This window comes from Poecilia formosa, unplaced genomic scaffold (genome assembly GCF_000485575.1).
Source record: "Poecilia formosa unplaced genomic scaffold, Poecilia_formosa-5.1.2 Scaffold190, whole genome shotgun sequence".
NCBI lineage: Eukaryota > Metazoa > Chordata > Actinopteri > Cyprinodontiformes > Poeciliidae > Poecilia > Poecilia formosa.
The window spans coordinates 883,633-902,340 of NW_006800129.1; the positions used below are offsets into that span (position 1 = coordinate 883,633).

General features: G+C 39.8%; 1 protein-coding gene across 3 annotated transcripts in view; it reads left to right on the plus strand.

The window, feature by feature from the left end:
* The window catches only part of LOC103147801 (nuclear receptor coactivator 3-like), a 69,932-nt gene that overhangs the window by 16,594 nt on the left and 34,630 nt on the right, over nucleotides 1-18,708 (plus strand). For all 3 annotated transcript variants that reach the window (XM_016678774.1, XM_016678775.1, XM_016678772.1), the window contains exon 2: nucleotides 17,348-17,435. The gene's annotated coding sequence lies outside the window, so the exon portion shown is untranslated. The remainder of the gene's footprint in view (nucleotides 1-17,347; nucleotides 17,436-18,708) is intronic.

The following is an 18,708-nucleotide window of genomic DNA, read 5'->3' on the forward strand; positions in this document are numbered from 1 at the left end:
CCTTTCACTCCACCCTGATCTTTTTTTTTATTTTTAAGCAGTTATGGGACACTGTGGCGAAATTAGAAACTTATTCCAATTACTGAAGTGTACAGAGTGTGTTTTCTGTGAAATCTGTACACGCACCGTCACATTTTAGACGTCATAGCGTACCGACGTCGAGCGTACCGATTGCCTACGTTGCTAGTGACAGATTCCTTCATTTCCCACAATCCAAATGGATACTGGCCAGTTTGGCGCCTCGCCCTGTTCGCTCTCCAGCAGAGCAACCAACGAACAACAATCAGTACCGCTTGGAGCGCGGCAGTCACACTACGCATCCTTATTCCGACTGGTTGGACTGACTCAGAATGGTTCGATGTGAACATTGTTTTCTACTGAGCAGTTTCTTTTGTGAGTCTTGTGTCGTAAAAATGTACCTTTGTGAGGACGTTTCGCGTTGAAACCGCCTCAACTACACGCGGAGTGGACCTAGATATATGCCAGAGTTTGTTAGAGGCAACATGGAACTGCTGCTGCCCAAGTTACTCAACTGGTTGTTGCTAGGTAACCACTGAACGACTAATTTAGTCGTTGCTAGGTAACCAAAGAACGAGCGAGTTTGCTGATTCCACCAAGCTTGCTTAGCTGGCCGGGAAAGAAACGTCGTACAGTTCTGGATCAGAGTTCAGTGGAATCATCAACAATCTATCAAATGTATATCTATTGATATTGATCACGTGTCTGTCGCGATAGCTGCCATTACTGTTTTATCGCACAGCCCTGCCGAAAACAGCATATTCCTTCAGAATTCTTTCCGTTATTCTATTATTTTAAGGATATTTTTGTTTTAGATTTTAAATCGCACAGTTCAGTGGAGACAGAAGGATATTTCATGGAACATAAACAGTACTAGTAGTGGAAATAGTTAAGACGAACAACCCAAAACAACAAACCCAAACAATGTTGAACCTTCAATCTCTCCCCTGCAGGGGAGATTGAAGTTTCAGGGTATTTAGGTTATGGGAGAAAATGATTTGGGAGAGCATAATAGAAAGATGCCTTTAAAGGCTCATCTTGGATGGGTTCTGATAGAAAATTGAGCTTTCCCAACCAATCCCCATAAGTCGTGATTTTATTTCATTCACTTATCATTGAGCTACAGCAGTTGAGACCTATAAACATGACTGGAAACTACAATAGAAAATAGTTCCTGAAGTGCTGAAACAAAAGAGAAGGAGCTCTACTACCAATAGATTTCAAGAACTAGGAAATAGATTTTGCTGTCTGAAAAGAGCCTACTGGTTGGAGTACTGACCCTGAGAAGCCACTGGGCTTTGGTTTTGTTGTATTGATTTATAGTAACTTTCTTTTGAACAAAAATGCTGTACTTTTGAACGGGATATGGCTGGGCACTACTTGCACTACATGATGCAACAGTAAACTGACAAACGCACTTTGGGAACGTGTGCACACTTTACCGTTTGTAGAAACTGATTTTTTTTTCTTACATCTCAGTGACAGGTTTCCAGTAAAGGCCTTGTGGTGAATATGTTTTTGGGCTATCTCATCAAAGGCTAAATAAAACCATTTCTAGTGCTAGACTTAGAGAAAAGGAGGGAGGGGAGAGAGGTGAATGTGAAGATGGTGGAAGTAGAGTTGTGAAACTACAAACAGGGCCGGAGAAAGGGCAGAGATGAACAGAGGAAGGCCAAATGGTTAAGGCAGGAAATGACAACAAGCCATTAATAATTTACCTGCAGGACACATCCAGTTCAACCTTTAGCGCTGGTCAGTTGTGCTCAACAGTGGGAAGGCATGCAAAATGGTTCCAGCACAAAAAGCAGAAATTAATTTGTAAGAAGAGGAAGCATGATCAAAGAAGATCGGTTTGCTAAAAGACTGAACCTGATCAAATCTGCACAGCTTTGCACTTTGAGGATTTCATAATCCTCAAAGTGCTTTTTCCTTAGTGAGGAAAAAGCAACCTCTTTGTCATAGCATTACAAATTAATATGCCATGAAGAGGCCCATGCAGGATGCAAGATCTATTTAGATCTGATACCATGTGTGTAAAAATACTTCCACACCTGTCAAGTGTCTGTGACCTTAATCATGTAAATAAAAGTGCGCAGCCTCAGCAAAACAGAATAACCAAAGGTAATAATAAAACTGGCTTAAAATTTTTTAAGTCTTTTTGCAACTGGAGTTTGTTTCAGCTGTTGAGGGATTACACTTCTCAGTTTCTCTGCAAATAATGTTTGCTTTAGCGTGTTCGAACGGAGGCTTTGACCGACTGCCAAAAGGTCAAATACAGGAGGAGCAGTTTGGCTCTCGCCACCATTTACCAGATCTTTCCTGAATGGAGAAAAAAATAGTTTATATTGGCAGAATATTAACCTGAAACTTAATCTGCTGCTTAGAACACTGTTGCTCAACCGAGTTTATAACAGAGATTAACCACAGCGAGACTGAATGTCATCATTGAACCCCTACGTTCCAAGTTCACAATATTTTAACTGCACAACAATTTATGTTAGAGTAATTTGTTTGTACAGATTCCTAAAGATGAACAGTTTTAGTCTTTGTATTCCCAGCTGCTATAGAGGCATTATTGCTCCTTTTTGACATAGCATTACTCATTGATGCACACTCTCATATATTCAGCCTCGACAGCTCAGGTCTAATTTGCGGCTGCTCTGCATTTAACCTTTGTCCTGACACACTTCAGCTGCTCGAAAGAGCAGAAATACAGCCAGAGGGGTCAAAGGTGGCAGGGTCGACTTGTTGCTCGACGACTGTGACAAACATTGTGCTGCCGATAGTTTTTACTTTCAATTAGAGCTAAGATGCTGTGATACATATTATTTTGTTCACAAGCTCAGTTTTTCTTACAGTTTACCTATCGTCTTCTGCACAAAAGACCGGAGTCAGAGGTGACGAGGTGAGGGAAAACGGAACGGTTTTTGATTGTACTGCCTCAGGAGGGGTTGGAGTTGAAAACAGCACATGTGGCTGACACTGAGTGCTTTTTCCATTTATTGTGTTGCCTCAAACCTATGGGTATCACTGCTTGAGGTGGAGAGGTTTCAAAGTGTGACCTTTAAACCAGAGAAAGTTAGTCAGGTTTGAGAGTTTGTGTCATTATTTGACCTTTTTTTTCTAACTCTGAAGAGTAGCTCAGAAAGAAGGACATCATCACATCAACGTCTCCTTGAATGGGTTTGAAACCACTTTAGTTTCAACAGCACGTTGTTTTTTTTCTGTTTGATTTGACTTTTCAGGTTTTACTTGTAAGATATTAAAGAGGTATGGAGACATTGAGAGCTGGCAAAATCTGAAACTGTACAAGTTACTCAACTTGCCTAGGTTATCCAGCAGGTTGTTGCTAGGTAACCAATGAATGAGTGAGTTGCTTGGTAACCAAAGAGGGAGTGAGTTAGTTGATCCCATCGATCCTTGCTTAGCTGACCATGAGAGGTTGAGAGGCTAAAATCTTTCCTCTGCCGTGCGGTTATCAGTGAATATTCTATAAATTGGATATTCTATCAGATCGATTATCTATTGACATATTTATTGGGATACGTATTGCTATTGATTGGTTGTCCTGTCCTAATCGGAGTTATTCTACATCTGAAAGTAGAATATTTCTGCTCGTACAGCTTCTATAAATGGTTATATTCAGCCTGTGAGAGCAGCTGAGGTTCTGGGTTATTGATTTGCTTTTGCTCTTTTATTTGGACCTATAGCGTTTCAAAGCGCCTGTCCTTCATGTGCAGCTGTTGTAGTGGATGTATTTCACTCTCTGTGCCCGGAGAGCTGAGTGAAAAAGCAGCGTCTGCGAGGCGAAAGTCCGCCACAGGTGGAAGCAGGCCGTATATCTCGTCTCGTCTCGCCATCTGCTTTGTCTAGTTTTTGTCTGGACTCCTACAGAAGATTCACGGCGGCTGCTCCCTCAGAGGAAATGCGCTCTCGTGCGCGCGCCTTGCAGCCAGGTGGATGCAGCCGCAGTTGTGCTGTTGATGTGTGGAGAATAGAGCAGCGGGAAGCTTCTTCAGTAGCTGTTAATTAGTCAAACACACCACACACGCACATGATTAATATGCACTTCCTTGTCTCCTTACGAGCGGCTCGCAGCCGCTCTACGTGTCGTTGCCTGACATGATGCCCACTCTCTTTTTGCAGGGCCGCCCCTCCCCTGCCTGGTGCTATGATCTAACTGCAGCCTCCTCCCCCTGCACTGGCATGTGGATGAGCACACACACCCTCACACGGCGCTCTGGCAGCATGTGGGGTGTGTCGCTGCTGTATTTACGTGTGTGTTGTTTGGAAGTGACCTTAACATGGACTTTGGCTTGCCCTGTGATGTAACATTTTGTAGATCTTTTTTGTTTCTTTTATTATTTTTCTTAGTATCCTTTCAAATAAATAATTTTCCTTACCTGTGTTTATTTTAAAGTCTTTTCAAATAAACACAGGTACAGGTTTGCTCTGAAACCCCCCGCCCCCACACATTTCCAAAGTGATAAGAAAGGAGAGGATTGGTTTAGAAGAAAGAGCGAGTTTCGGATCTTTCCAGTCACATTCTTGGAGTAGGTCAAAGTTCCCCCAGCACCCGGAGACGCGTTCTGATTGGCTGCTGAAAGGTGAAATTAAAACCACTGTAAACTTTTGACCTCATAGGAGCCGTAGAGAGGAACGCCCATCGCTGTATCGAGAGCGATCGTCTCCCGCCTCCTTCTCGGCACTACCTTCCTACTCCTTCTCCATCCTCCATCCTCCATCTTCTGCCTTGCTCCTCTTTTTACTCCCTGTTTGTTTGTCATCTGGTCTTGTTTTGCTCCCTTTTATTTCTTCCCCCCTTTTCTCTAGTTTTTATTCTCTCTCTCTCTCTCTCTCTCTCTCTCTCCCTCTCTCCCTCCCTCCCTCCTCTTGATGAATTTGTGCCTTGCTTGCATATAGCCTGATGAGACAGGGAAGGAGGGAGGGAGGTATAGAGCAGGAAAGAGCAGGGGGAAGGGTATAGAGTGGGAGGAGATTGCCAGAGAAGGGGGGGATGGGAAGAGGAGAGAGAGAGAGAGGTAGGGAATCAGCAGCAGAAGAAGACATGGGGAGAGAAGGGCAGGAGGAATGCAGGATTGTTGACTATGTTGTGCACAAACTGTGCTCTGTTAGAGGGGAAGAAAATCCAAAGAGGAGTGAATGTATAAATAGACATGTAACGGCAGCTCTGACTAAGATCTGCTGAGCAGTGGGGCGGGGAGAGCCCATTTTTACTGCTAATGGTTTCTCTCATTACACATCAAACGGCCGGGGGTATGTGCGTATGAGTGTGCGTGTGCAGATGATTTTAAACGATTGTACGAGCCAAGTAAAGGAGCAGTCGAGTCGCTCGCTGCTTTGATGCCACGTGGGCAGACACACAGTCTTGCAGATGCGTTTTGTCAGCAGCCGTTTTGTAGCTGTACAGTGAGGTGAATTACTGTCTAATCCTCACTGCTGTTCACAAGCAGACGCACCAGGCCCGACTGAAGATGCACACCGCCAGCGAAAATGGAGATGCAGGGATGTTTTATCGACGTTATACCTGCTGATGCAGATTTTTGATTCTGCTCTAAGATCTGTAATTGACAGTGTTCAAAATATTTATTTCTAGCCGTCGTTTTAGGAGTAAAGGCAATACTCCCGTCTGCAAGTGTGTGTGCACTTGTTTAGCTACTTTATTTAGGACCATACTGACCTTCTGAAGACAAGTGGGTCTATAAGGTGGACACACTTGTCTAGGGTTAGGGGTTTGGATGCCAGTTTTTTGTTTGATTCCGGTTTTGGCCGATACTGAATTTTTTTTTGTCTGAAATTTTTCTAAATATTCCAAGAAAGTCACTGAGTTGGCACCAGTGGAGTGACTATTGCTAACGTACAAACATGACTCATTCAGTGTCTCGGAGCAGAGCAAAAGAGGACCTTGGCTGGTTTTTAGACCTTCGGTGAAGTCGATAAAATCTGTAGATAATCACCAATCATGCAAAATTAAGGAAATCGGCTGACTGATATATAAATGCACCCCTAGTGGACACTCTTGTTTATTATTATTAGGGGTTACATTTAGAGGCATAGGAGGGAATTAAGTTGCAAATTTTGAACACTACTCTCTACTAGTCTTCTATTGGAGATTTACACAATTATTACTCTTAGCATTTATAACTGCATCAGGTAGTTGGGGATGAGAAGAAGAGCAAGGTTCTTTGTCTCGAGCTAAGAGAGGAGACTTCGGAATATACATTTAGAAGCTGTAGATGGATAAATGGATTGATAGATAGACAGATGGATAGATAAATAGCAAGCTTGTAGTTTGTCCTGCTTCCCTAAACCATATTTTCTCCTCTCCTTTTTTGACCCCTTTATTGCTTTACTAGGTAATTACTTCACCCAAGAGACAGCCCATTAGATAAAACACACACATGCAAACATACATAGACATCCACACTCCCACCATGCATCCCATCAGGTAAGGAGCACCCCACAGGCACACGCCATCTTCAAGACAACAGGCGCCTCCAACAAACACTCGGGTCTACAAACATCTACGCAAACAGAGCGTTGGGAGGTGGGAACCCCTCCCCCTCTAATAGGAAGGAAGATTGATAAAGTCACAAAAGATTACCCAACGTGTCGTTTAGCTCGTTCTTCTTAAATTTTTCAAAGCAACCATAGTATGTTGTTGTTTGGCTGTTCTTGTTTCTGATTTCTGTGTAACTTTGGAGTGAGCAGCTACAGCTCTGCAAATGAGCCCATCTCTAAACGTGCGATAGATGTGAGCTGACAGTGATGTGCATGGGAGCGAATGGAAGTTGATTTGTGACTGTTCGTAATGAGATTGCGTTTTCCTGTGTGCTGTCTCCTGGTTTCAAGGTGTGTTTGCTGCTCTATGACCGATCGTGTGTGTTTGTTTGCGTGCGGTTATACATGTTGCCATGCAGTTTCCCCGCCTCCCCTGCATGTGCTTTTTGTCTGTGGGAGTGATGGATGGCAGGCAGGCAGCTAATGTGATTTAGATGCTCAACCAGGAGTGTGTGTTTGTGTGCGAGTCGCATCCACGTGTGCGCAGATGAATTCGCAGTGTGTGTTTGTGTACCTGTCTCCAACCCTTTCGCTACTGTTTTATTCCTGATGCTTTGCAGTTCTTTGGACTCGGAGCAAATAAATAGATGGAGGAGGTCGCTTAGAGCCGCTTCCTCTTTGTTGAAGCGGAAAACAAGCGAGAAGAGGAAGGTAGAGGTGGACAAGAAAATGGTGTGCTCTCACTAAGCTCTCACTTTAAATAGTAAAATAAAACCTGTGTTAAAAGAGTTAGGAAGACTCAAACAGGCTTTTATGTCACCGCGCTCGAATACTGGCAGAAGTGCTAGTTGACCTAGACAGACTTTTATCTGTAATCTTGTGAGGAACGACATCTTTTAAGTACTTTTGCTTGTATTTATTTTATACCATACTGTTTTTTCCCTGACTTTAGTGTGCTGTAATGCTCTCACACAGGACTAGTTTGGTGGCCATTTCTTTTAACTTACATAAACTTTGGAATAAGAGAATTGAGAAAAACTTTGCTGTAATACGTTCAGCCTTCCTGTTTCTCCAGGTAAATGAGTAAAATGAGAGAAGTGAAAATAAATAACATTTGAGTAGGTGTTTTCCACATCATGTTTTGTCTGAAGAGTTTAAAGCACCGATTCATTTGAATGAATGTATGTTTTTACACAGTTGCTTGTAAATGTTTCTTAAAAGTCCTAATAAAACAGAAAGCAGTTTGTACTAGCTTGTTTGTATTGCATAGTAAAAGCTGGTTGCATATCTGAAATGTTTGCACATCTGCCTTAACTTTCAATAAACATGTAATATGTCTGTTTCAGTGCATGGAGCCCATAATGCAGTTTACTGCCTCTAATGACAAAACAGTTTCTGGATTAAAGAGATTCTCACTGAGCCAATTTCATCCTTTAGCTAAACAAAACACTTCAGTTAGACCAAATTAATTTACATAAATGTGACAATTTTTCAATACATCTTTTATCAAACAGCCTAACAGATGGAGGTCTGTGCAAGAGGGTTTTTTCTAGCAGTGGTTATATATACAGACAGGCCAGTGATGCAAAATACAGTTACAAGACCTTAAGTCTAATAAAATTCGGTAATAAATCCAGTTTTTAGGTCTTTATGCAAGCTTGCACTGTTGTTTTCATCAACTAGCAGTTAGTTGTCGGTCTTTGCGTAGATTGTTGCCGTGGCAGCAGATTAACAATCAAGTTTGTGGTTAAAGAGACAGGGAGGTGACTCTTTGATTGCACTGTATGGCTTATTAAAGTCAACCACAACCATAAAACTGATATTGTTTATTTTTAATTTAGTTAACAGGCCAGTTAAAAGCAAAAAGAACTGACGTTTTCAATTCTTTTTCAACCAGATCAGGTTTGTTACTTTTTCATTTAATGACATGTTTTCAGCATTCAGGCATGACCCTGTTAATTGTTACATTTCTAATAAAATGAATCCCTTTGATATAGCAGCACGTAAACCTGGCATAGTTGGTGAGGACCAGTAAAGTTTTCAACATGTTCATAGAATTTAATCCTGTACAGCAGTATTCTTCTCATCTTAGCCGAAGTTGACAAATGAGTATGCCCATGCCGTACTAGGCATTTCTTTTTAGAGAAGTTTAGTTTTTCTGTGACATTTGCGACACACTGGAATGCTCCTAGGTTTCCGTATTGTCTACAACTCTTTTTTTTCCAGGTGCTGTAGCAAAATGTGTTTACAACTCAGCAAAACTTTTTAATGGTGGAATTTTTTTAAGTTAGGAAAGATCCCCACTGTGGCCCTAAGTGAGGCTGATCAGTTATAACACATGAAGTTACACAATTTTGAAAAACAAAAGACTTTGCTGCTTTAGACTGAATAACTATGAACTGTGTTAGTGCTATCTATAGTGTCTTGCAAAACCCATAATGCAGTTCCACACATTTTTTTCCCATTTTTGTCCCAGTGCCAGCTTTTGCCCATGCTTCTTTGCAAATGTCAATTCGATTTCAGTCCTGACTTTGACTGGACCATTCTAACGCACAAGATTTGATGTAACCCATTTTATTGACACTATGGCTTTATGTTTGTTAGATTGGTCCTCCTGGAAGGTAATCTCAGTCTCAAGTCTTTTGCGGGATCTAACAGGCTGTTTTCCCCCACATATGTTGCATTTTTCTTCCTATTGTCATAGCATGATGCTGCCACCTCCATGTTTATCCCTACATGCAAACAGGATTTCTTATTTTAACAAAGTTTTTGTTCTTGGCCAGATTTATGGAGTGCATGACTAATAGCTTTCATGTTAACTCACCTGAGGATCTCTGCAGCTCCTCCAGAGTTACTAGTGGCTTCCTGATTACTTTTATAAGTAATCGATCAATTAATGAATGCAGCTTAAAGTGTTTTACATCTTAAAAACATAAAAAGATGTCATAAAAAATCATTAAAACATAAAATATCTAAAGATTAGGATCTTTAGATAATTTTGGGAAGCAGATTACGTCTTTTGATCAAATATTTCTTCAATGAGTGCAAAACAAAGGAATTTGGGGGAAAATATGGGTTAATTTTAAATAAGTAATATTAGCAGTAGCTAAGCAAAATATGGAGGATTAATGGCCATTAAAGGGTAACGGTACAACCAGTTCTAAATGAATTCTCAATTAATATTAGACAAACATAACAGCTCGACAGTAAAAATGGTTGTATTTTAGCCCACAAAAATTATAAAATAATTACCAATTATGAAACCAGTAACAAACATTAAATTTTACTGATCAATTCACATCAAATATGTTAGTGAATGTTTTATTTATTGTGGCTCAACAGCAACTCTAGACATGTTATTAGTCATGATTTAAAGGAACTCAGTGTTTCAGCTGTTTTGCAGTTTTCTGCACCTTTGTTCCAGATTTGTGGATTGTAGATTGTGCTGACCAGAACCAGAAGACTTGAGAGGTCTGGATGGTTGCTACAACAATGGTAGATCTTTAATGTATTTTGATGCTAAGCCATTCAGTGATTTATAAACTAACAACAGCATATTAATGTACAAAAAGGGACCAAAATAACAAATCGGTTGTTTTTTGCTTGAGATTTATCAACCATCAGAGATTCGCTGCTGTATCTCTGCATATTATTATTAGGACTATAGGTAATAAAATGTTGCACTTGAATCCCTGGGTGAGGATGAATCATTAACATACCTGAAGCTCTTTTTTTTATGTAAATCTATTTATGATGGCAGCAAACAGCCAACACACCCTGGATGCTTGGATGAGTTTGAGTTTCAGACCTGCTTGGTCTGTTTCTTCCTTGAGCCAGACAGACACTCTGCTTTTCTTCATCCGCCACCCCATCTCTTCCCTCTCTGGAGTGTGAAGTTTGACGCAGCCGCCTCTATTCTGTGATGGCAGTAATTGGTCTAAAGATGGACCTCACTCTCACTCTGTCTCTGAGCTAAAAAAGCAATTTGTTTCCAACAAGTGAGTTTGTTTTTTGAGACACAAAGAACGATATGAAACCAAAGCAACATCTAGCAGTAATGAAGGGCGGTTGTGTATGTATGCATGTGCAGGTGAGGCTTGCTCTTTTTGCTTCTTGTGAATAGCACTATTAGGTCTTCTGCAGGGTAGCTGAGAATAGCTAGCTCCCCTCTTTGGTACCTCCTTGTCTGTGGAAGCAAGGGTTGCTCTCAGACATATTTTTATTAGTCTCCATGGTCTGATTTGTTTAAGAGGAGGCAAGGTGCCAATATGTGGCTTAGCTCGTATTTTACTCCAATGTGTTCGCTGGGTTTGCTGGACGGGGGCTGAATGAGAGTCATCCAGAGTGCAAACACTTCCATACGATGTACTGTTAGGTTTTCCTCACTGTGCTGTTGTGTAAAAGGCTAGCAAATGGGATTTCTGCTAGATTAAAATCATTCCACAGAAAAGAATAAATGAAATAGGTAAAATGAGGAAAAAGAGTAAAAGGTCACTAAGACACAAACTGTAGCTGTGGATCAACTTTTAATGTCTGTGAAAACCTTTTAACCTTTTATGAGAATAGTGTTAATATTCATACCCAATGGACATGTTTTGCTCACATTCCACTTTCATTTTGTAACTTCACAATAAACAAACTTTATAGTATTTTATTGGGACTGTATATGGTTAACCATTACAAAGTAATACGTAATCGTACTTTCAGTATTTGTCCATGTGGAAGGTGAACCTCTCTTCCTGTCTTAGGTCTGTCGCTACCTGTTTGCAGGTTTTCTTCCAGCACTCTCCTGTTTTTAGCTCCATCCATGCTGAACATCTTCTCTGATTCTACTGAAAATCATTCCCATAGCATGATGCTCCCACCACCATGTTTCACTCTGGGAACGCATGCTCGAGGTGATAGTTTCCGTTTTTCATTTCATTAGTTTGCAAGATATAAAAAGTCAATTTTCTTCTCATATGACCAGATCTTCATATTGGAACAAACCTCTGAGCATTTCACAGAACAACTGTATTTATCCTGAAATTAAATTACTACCAAGTAGATTCTATTTATTTTATTATTAGTAGGAAGCCATTTTATTTAGAATAGGACAAAAACTGCAAATGCACACCACACTTCTCAAAATTGTATTTACAAAAGGAATATATCAAAAATGGTTACTAGGACTGCACAATATCATGGTAACATGTCTCTAAAGATTTAATATTTTACCTCATTTCAGTCATTTACCTACATTTTTCTGATGGTAAACATAAAAATGAGTAAGTAATAGAAAACAAAGTGTATCAACATGAACTGACACATGGTCTACTCAAAAGATGCAGCACCCTCCCATCTTGTTAGTAGTAAAATTATTAATTACAAAACAACCATAAATTAAAAGTAATGAAGGGACATATTGGTCTCACCTTGGGCAAACACATCTATGTCTTATGCTGGTATAGAAACAATGTCTTGGTGGGTTTGCCTGCCTTATTTGGCTGCAAAATGCAAAGTAGACAAAATGTAACTTTATATTTACATTTTGGATAAAAAAAAAATGTAAACAAAATACCAGAAACAACTGCTATTGCTTTTGTGCTTCTTACTCTGAAGAAAACAGTTGTCAGCTCTTTTCAAGGCTCAAGCTGACTTCCAATCCATCAACTTTTGATTCACACATTGTATCATTTCCAAAGGCTGCACACTCTTTGGAGATTTTCTTTTGCAGGATTGATTGTTTTTACCCAGCAACCCTGCAGTCATTTGCTCTGCAGAGGGTGGGAATGATGCAGGCACCAAGGTCTAAGCAATGACATAGAGTTGACATAAAAACTCAAAGTTTCCGCTGAAATGGCAAATGTAACCCAGGGTAAAAAGTAAAAAAAATAGTGCTACACAAACAATCTTGTTTATACAAAAAGTTGTAAGTAGCAGCCAACTTTTATGAGTCAGGAACAAATTTTGAGTGTGTGTCAGCAGCTCCAACTCAATGACTGAAACACCCTTCAATTAATAAATGATTTGCCTTAGTAATGTGTCCTTCTTACTTTTTCTGTTACCCTGGTTGTTACAAACCAAAATATAACAAAAATCAGTTGATAAACTGTGACTTAAATTACAAATAAATTATGTCAATCATAAATGTATAATATTTGTCTCCAGGCTGTTTTCTGATTTTTAGCTTAAAGCTTCTCACTGATTGAACTACTCCGAAGAAAGTGTGATTAAAGTGTTAAGTTGTAGCTCCTTAAAACTTAACTTAATTGCTAATGTTTTAAGCTAAACCTAATCAGATTTGATGAGGGATTTTAAAGGATTGGGTTTTCGTAAGAGGATTTCGTACTGGATCAAATTCAATAAAATGTTTCTTTGCTTAAAAGCTTCATGATTTTAACTGCTTTTGCTCAAAAATGTTCCTTTTTCAATATCATTGTATAACACAAATTCAAGTTATTTGTATTTCTGAAGACTTGAGTTCAATCAGATGGGAAACCCTGTGGGGTTTTATCCTGACCACCATGAACTATGGACTAAATCTGGATTGGGAGGGGCTTTTGCATTAAAATTAATGTCAAATGTTGGATTAGGCTCTGGAGACTAGCACAGTGTTCATCAATCCTTTAGAGGAAGCTAAATCTCATCTTCACTTTCAAGATAAATTTGAATACGCAATAAATTATTTGACCTTATATGTTCTTAAAATTGGGGAAATATGTCGGGTAAACAATAAATAACTAACACTAACTAATAAAATACTAACAATAAATTAATCAAAAAGCCAACATTCAGCCTAGTCTTCCTCATTTCATAAAATTTTATAGTTAAAATGGCAATTTGCAGTTAGGTGCTGCAATTGCACTGCTCCTGATTTTTCAATCATTGGCGTCACTGAAGAGGTTCTGCCAGTTTGCTGTCATGAACCAGTGTGCTAATGAGAAAATACACTGACTGTGATTTTAAACAGATGCAACTGTTGCTGCTAATCTGTCAGATAAAGTTATGGAGTCATTTCCAGATTATCTGGCCTTCATCATATAATAAAGTATTTCTACAATTGGAAATGCTTAAAAAAACAGACCCCGCTTTTTCCATTGAGCAGATATCCCAGCAATGAGCTCAACTTGACATCAAACATTCAGCAGCTAGATTGCTTATTTTATTTGCTCCAATGCTGGGAACTAATTGTCATGAAATATATTTTGGAAAAAGACCAAATACAATAGCCTGTCTCCTTTTTACAACATTTTATTTTATAAAACCACAAAACCTCTGAAACAGTTTCTGTTGGACAGCCCTAATGCAAAAGATTACTTTCTCTTTTTTGGGGGGTCTTGTTGCCTAAATCCTAATACTGTTAGTGTAGTTCTTTGATTAAATGTTTAAAACAGTAATTGAACCTGTTCTTTATCCATGTTTCTGATTTTTTCTGTGTGTGTGTGTATAAGTTGCTATGGCTATGTTGGACCCAGGTTAGTGTCATACTCAAGGCATTTTTAAGCTGTCTTCAAGGTTCCTATGCAGTCTAGAGAAGTGTCATAAGTGTGGAAGTATTTTTCACGTCTTTACTCCCTGTCCCGTTGTGTCAATGTTGCGTTTATCTATCTATTCATCGGCCTGTCCATCATCCATTGATCTATATATATGTCTATCTGCCTGTCTGCTTGATCTCTGCTGAACCAGAACTCTGAGTGTTTCTCGACTTCTGTCTGGTACCGATCTTGGGTGAGTTGTAAGGCAGTCAGACATGACTTTCACAAAAGCTTTCCACAACGACTCATCTGTTTGTCCTGGAAGCCGTGGAAAGATTTTTCTTTGGAAACCTACCACCAAACTAAATCAGTTTCTCTGACAGTTGGAAATGCAGAAATGTCACTGAGATAAGATCTCTGCAGCACATGCGAGGCTCTTTTTGCTGCCAATCAGCACAGGCTAACTAGCAGCTTCTGTTCAAGGAGTCGCAGCCAAAATTGCACTTGAGGTGCATCTTTATTGGACCTTTAATTTGTGTTTTTACAACTGAAAGATGATTATTATATTGCTCGAGTGCACTGGCAAAAGGCAAGCTAGTAAAAATTTATAGAATGCTATCGGAGGTTTTATTCAGCTTTCTGGCTGTCAAGCGCAGGGAGATGATGAGAGAGGTTTCTAATACTAGAGCTGACTGTGAGAAGACCTTGGCATCTGCGAGCCGAACATTTCTCCATTGATTCACAATCTTAAGCTCATTCACACCGCTTTTTTATTCAAGGCTTTACGCCGGTATGAGCAACCCCACATGCCGTTAACTATCATTTTATTCATTCCTGCCTTTCATGGCTATGTGAAAGTGAGCACAAAGAAGTGTAATAATCACACTAAAAGTACTAAAGGGTCTGCTCGTGCGTGTCCCAAATTACAACCTTTTAACACGTGTAAAAAAACAAATCAGTTTGTTTGTCTTTATCAATGCAGATCTATAGATTCTCCCAACTTAAACAATGATTTGTTGGCTCTGTTTTCTACCCCTGCAATTAATAGGAAATGCATAATTTGAAGTGGGGTCTTTGTTGATTTGTGAGAGTACCATACATCACCTAAACTAGAGCACCCACTCTTCCTCCTCTTCTTCCTCCTCCTCCTCCTCCTTTCCCTTCCTGCCCACTAACCCACACATGCACACTCCCGACAGTCCCCATCTGCTCCCAATCAGGGGTGCAGCCAGCGGTCAGGCACGTGCTAACATACTCGCACACATAAACATACACACTGCAGCCACTCCAGGCATGAGATCAGCCATGCAAACATACACACACTTGAACTGGACTTGGAGATTTGGTTGTAAACGTGCCCGCACTGCTGCGATGTTCTGCATGTCCACTCAAGAAAAATAGAAGTGTACTTGATTGCAGAACTTATTACAGTCATGTATTTCTAAAATAAGATTCTTCATTGAGAAATTTTATGGTCTAACACTTTTTATCATGATAGTTAAAGAGTAATGAAGACTTAAAATAATCATACTAATCGTAGTGAATTGATTACTGAAATTAGCATAAACTTTCTTTAATCCAATTTAATTGATTAATCATCAGAATAAAATTTCTAAAATAATTGTTGTATGGTGCCCTAATTTTCTGTCAGGCTTTCACATGAATTAGGTCTGTGCATTGAAATGACCAAAGAAGAAGTTAAATATTTAGTTTCTGGCTGAATCCCCCATTGTTTTGTCTAAATGTTCCAGTACTGTGAAGAGTTTAAAATGCTATAAACAAACCCACAGCATCACAGATCTTCTACTGTACATAACAGCTGACACGATTTACTTTTCCACATATTCACCCTTTATTTGGATAAACTGTTTTAAACCTCCATTTGGAAAAATGTCACTTTAATGAAGAACAAGAATGCTTTTAAACAGCAATTATCAAATTCTTTTGGTTTTCTTACTTGCAACCAAAACATAATTAAACCAGGTTTGGCCTTATTCTGATGTTTAAGTTCCAACTTTTGTGGAAAATGGGATGCAACATAAGTACCATCACTTGTTCACACTGCAACATCTTCCCAGAGGGAGTTGTGGGAATTTTGAAGCTAAAATCAATGTTCTTGAATTACTCATTTAAGTTCAAATAATTTATTTGTTATATATATATTTAACAATTTGACTTATAGCAAAATTTCCTCTAACCATTTATTGCAATAATTACTGGGACAATTTATCAACCAGCAAAATTTGTTATCATGACAGGCTTAATATTAAATTTTTCTCAGAAGTTGGGTATAAATGCGAAGGGTCATGCAGTTAACTAATCCTGACCTTTACCTTGTGCTTTTGTGGCCATAATCCTTAAACCTCTACTGTAATCCTCAAAAACTACATCATAGCTGCAGGAAAAGCTATTTGGTCCCCACATTCACAGAATGTCCCCAAAGTACGTATCATAGAGAGGTCTGGACCCCTTCATGATGTAAAAACCAACCAACATACACACACACACACACATACGCACACAAAAATATTGATGCGCAAAGACAGATGAAGATGAGCGTTCCTGTTGGTGTGCTTCATGGATGACAGGGTGTCATGGAAACGCCCAGTGTTCTCATGGTTACGAACTGTTTACCTCTACGGAATAGTCTCTTGTGATTGTTCAGACAGAACACTTGAGCTACTGCAACAACTCAGTCTAGCCAAAATACACAGGCGAACACACTCCGGTTCTTATCGGGATCTAAATGGGCACAAATTGGTCTGTTATATGCTACTGGGATTAGCGCTGCAATTTAACCTAATAGTTTGCTGCCAGGGTGGGGGGTTCTACTTTTGCTCTTGGGTCCTTCAAGCGCCGATCTTTGACATTAAGTTCTTGAAGTTACCATTCCTCTTTTTCTGGATCTGTAGGGCTTGTTTTAGATGAAAAGATACAGAGGTGCTCTCTGTTGATTGGCTGGTTTTTAGAAGTGCCACTTTCAGGTTTCAGCTGTGTGGCTTCCTGTAAAAGTTGTGTCTCAGCGTCACTTTTTCTGTGTGTAGTTGTGCGTGTGTGGTCGGGCATTTTTGTCTGGTGAGTGGGAGTGGTCTGGGCATCAATGCAAATGAGCAGGAGCCACAGTGCGTGTGCTCTGCACCCGTAATGAAGACAAAAGTGCATACAGATGCTCTCTCATAGTTCCTTACTCATTAGGGAGCTATAACACAGCCTCCTGTTTGGTTTTTTTTTTTTAATGCTTCTGATTAATATGGCTGCTGCCGGTTATTCATTAATACTGCCCTAATGAACTTACACTGGTGAGCGTGAGAGCTAAACTTTTCCTGCATGTTTTTCTTTTTTCTCTCCAGAGTCAATTGATCAACCCAGATTGGAGAACACCCCCAGAGTGAGGGGAGGGGGCCATCTGACCGTCTGTCATCTTGGCGCCATCACAAGGTGGGCTAACATCCTGTATGGTTGGCATGGTAACGGCCTGCTGGGTTTAGGATGAGCCGCTTGTCAGACTCAGTTTCTTGTTGTTGCCACATTCTTGCAACATCCTCCTGACCTGAACACTGAAATTCGGAGAACACTGCATGTTTTCTTATGCGGATGTTTTGTTGAGATGTTATTTGTTTTTGCTTTATGTTTTATTTTTGTTTTTTTTGTTGTTTTTTTTGCATTTATGCTTAAGGTCTAAATCTTGGGTAGCGGAAGAGCTTGCTTAAAAAAAACTGATGGGTTTTGTGATAGGAAAGGAAAGAAAGAGAGTTGACTACTTTCAGACAGTCGAGAGAATGAGGAAGGAGGAGGAAGACAGCAAGGAGACAGAAGGAGAAATCAAATTATTCTTTGTGCTCTACCTGCCACAGAGGCTGTAGGAGAGCATTAATCTCCCCCCTCCCCCACCCCACCCTCAGTCTGCAGGTAACAACAACACACACACACACACACACACACACACAGTACTGTACCCAGGCTTCACCAAACCACACTTTCTCTTTTGCTCATGTGCGTTTTCACACAAATGTTCCTGCAGACATGCTGCTGTTGCACAGGCAGCAGGAGTGACGGTGGGAGGGTTGAAGTTATTTGGAGTGGGGGAGGGCAGTGAGGAAGAGGAAAATCTGAAAGCACTAAGAGTTCGGCAGACGAGAGATGGAGTTTTTCTACAACCACTAAAACTAAACTCACACAGTGTCTAAAACGTGTTCTTACAGTTTGAACCTTTTGTGGCGTTTCAACTACGAATTTTAATTTGATTTTATGTTGTAGAACAATACAGAATAGTGCCTAATTGTTTATTAGAAGGAAAAATGCTGAATAAATAAAAAATGGATAAATAAGAATCTGAAAAACGTGGAGTGTATTCAGCCCATTTGAGCCGATCAGTTGGTGAAACCAATTTTCACTGCAGCTGCAGATTTTCTACCACTTTTATACATTAAAGTTGCAGTATATAACTTTTATAAAAATATGTTTATTTGCATATTTGTTAAAACTGTTACCATGTCATGACAGAATGAAATGAGACAGAAAATCTGTGAAAAGATTGATCTCCTCCACCTCTTCCCAGTGCTGAAGAAATGTAGTGCTCCCAGACCAAAAACAACCAACCAGAGCCAGGAGGCGAGACTCAGCGCTGTCAATCAACCTCACGAAAAACAAGTTATCATTACAGAAAAAACGTTTATCCACCGTCATCCTTGGCTATGCTAACTCGTCTTAG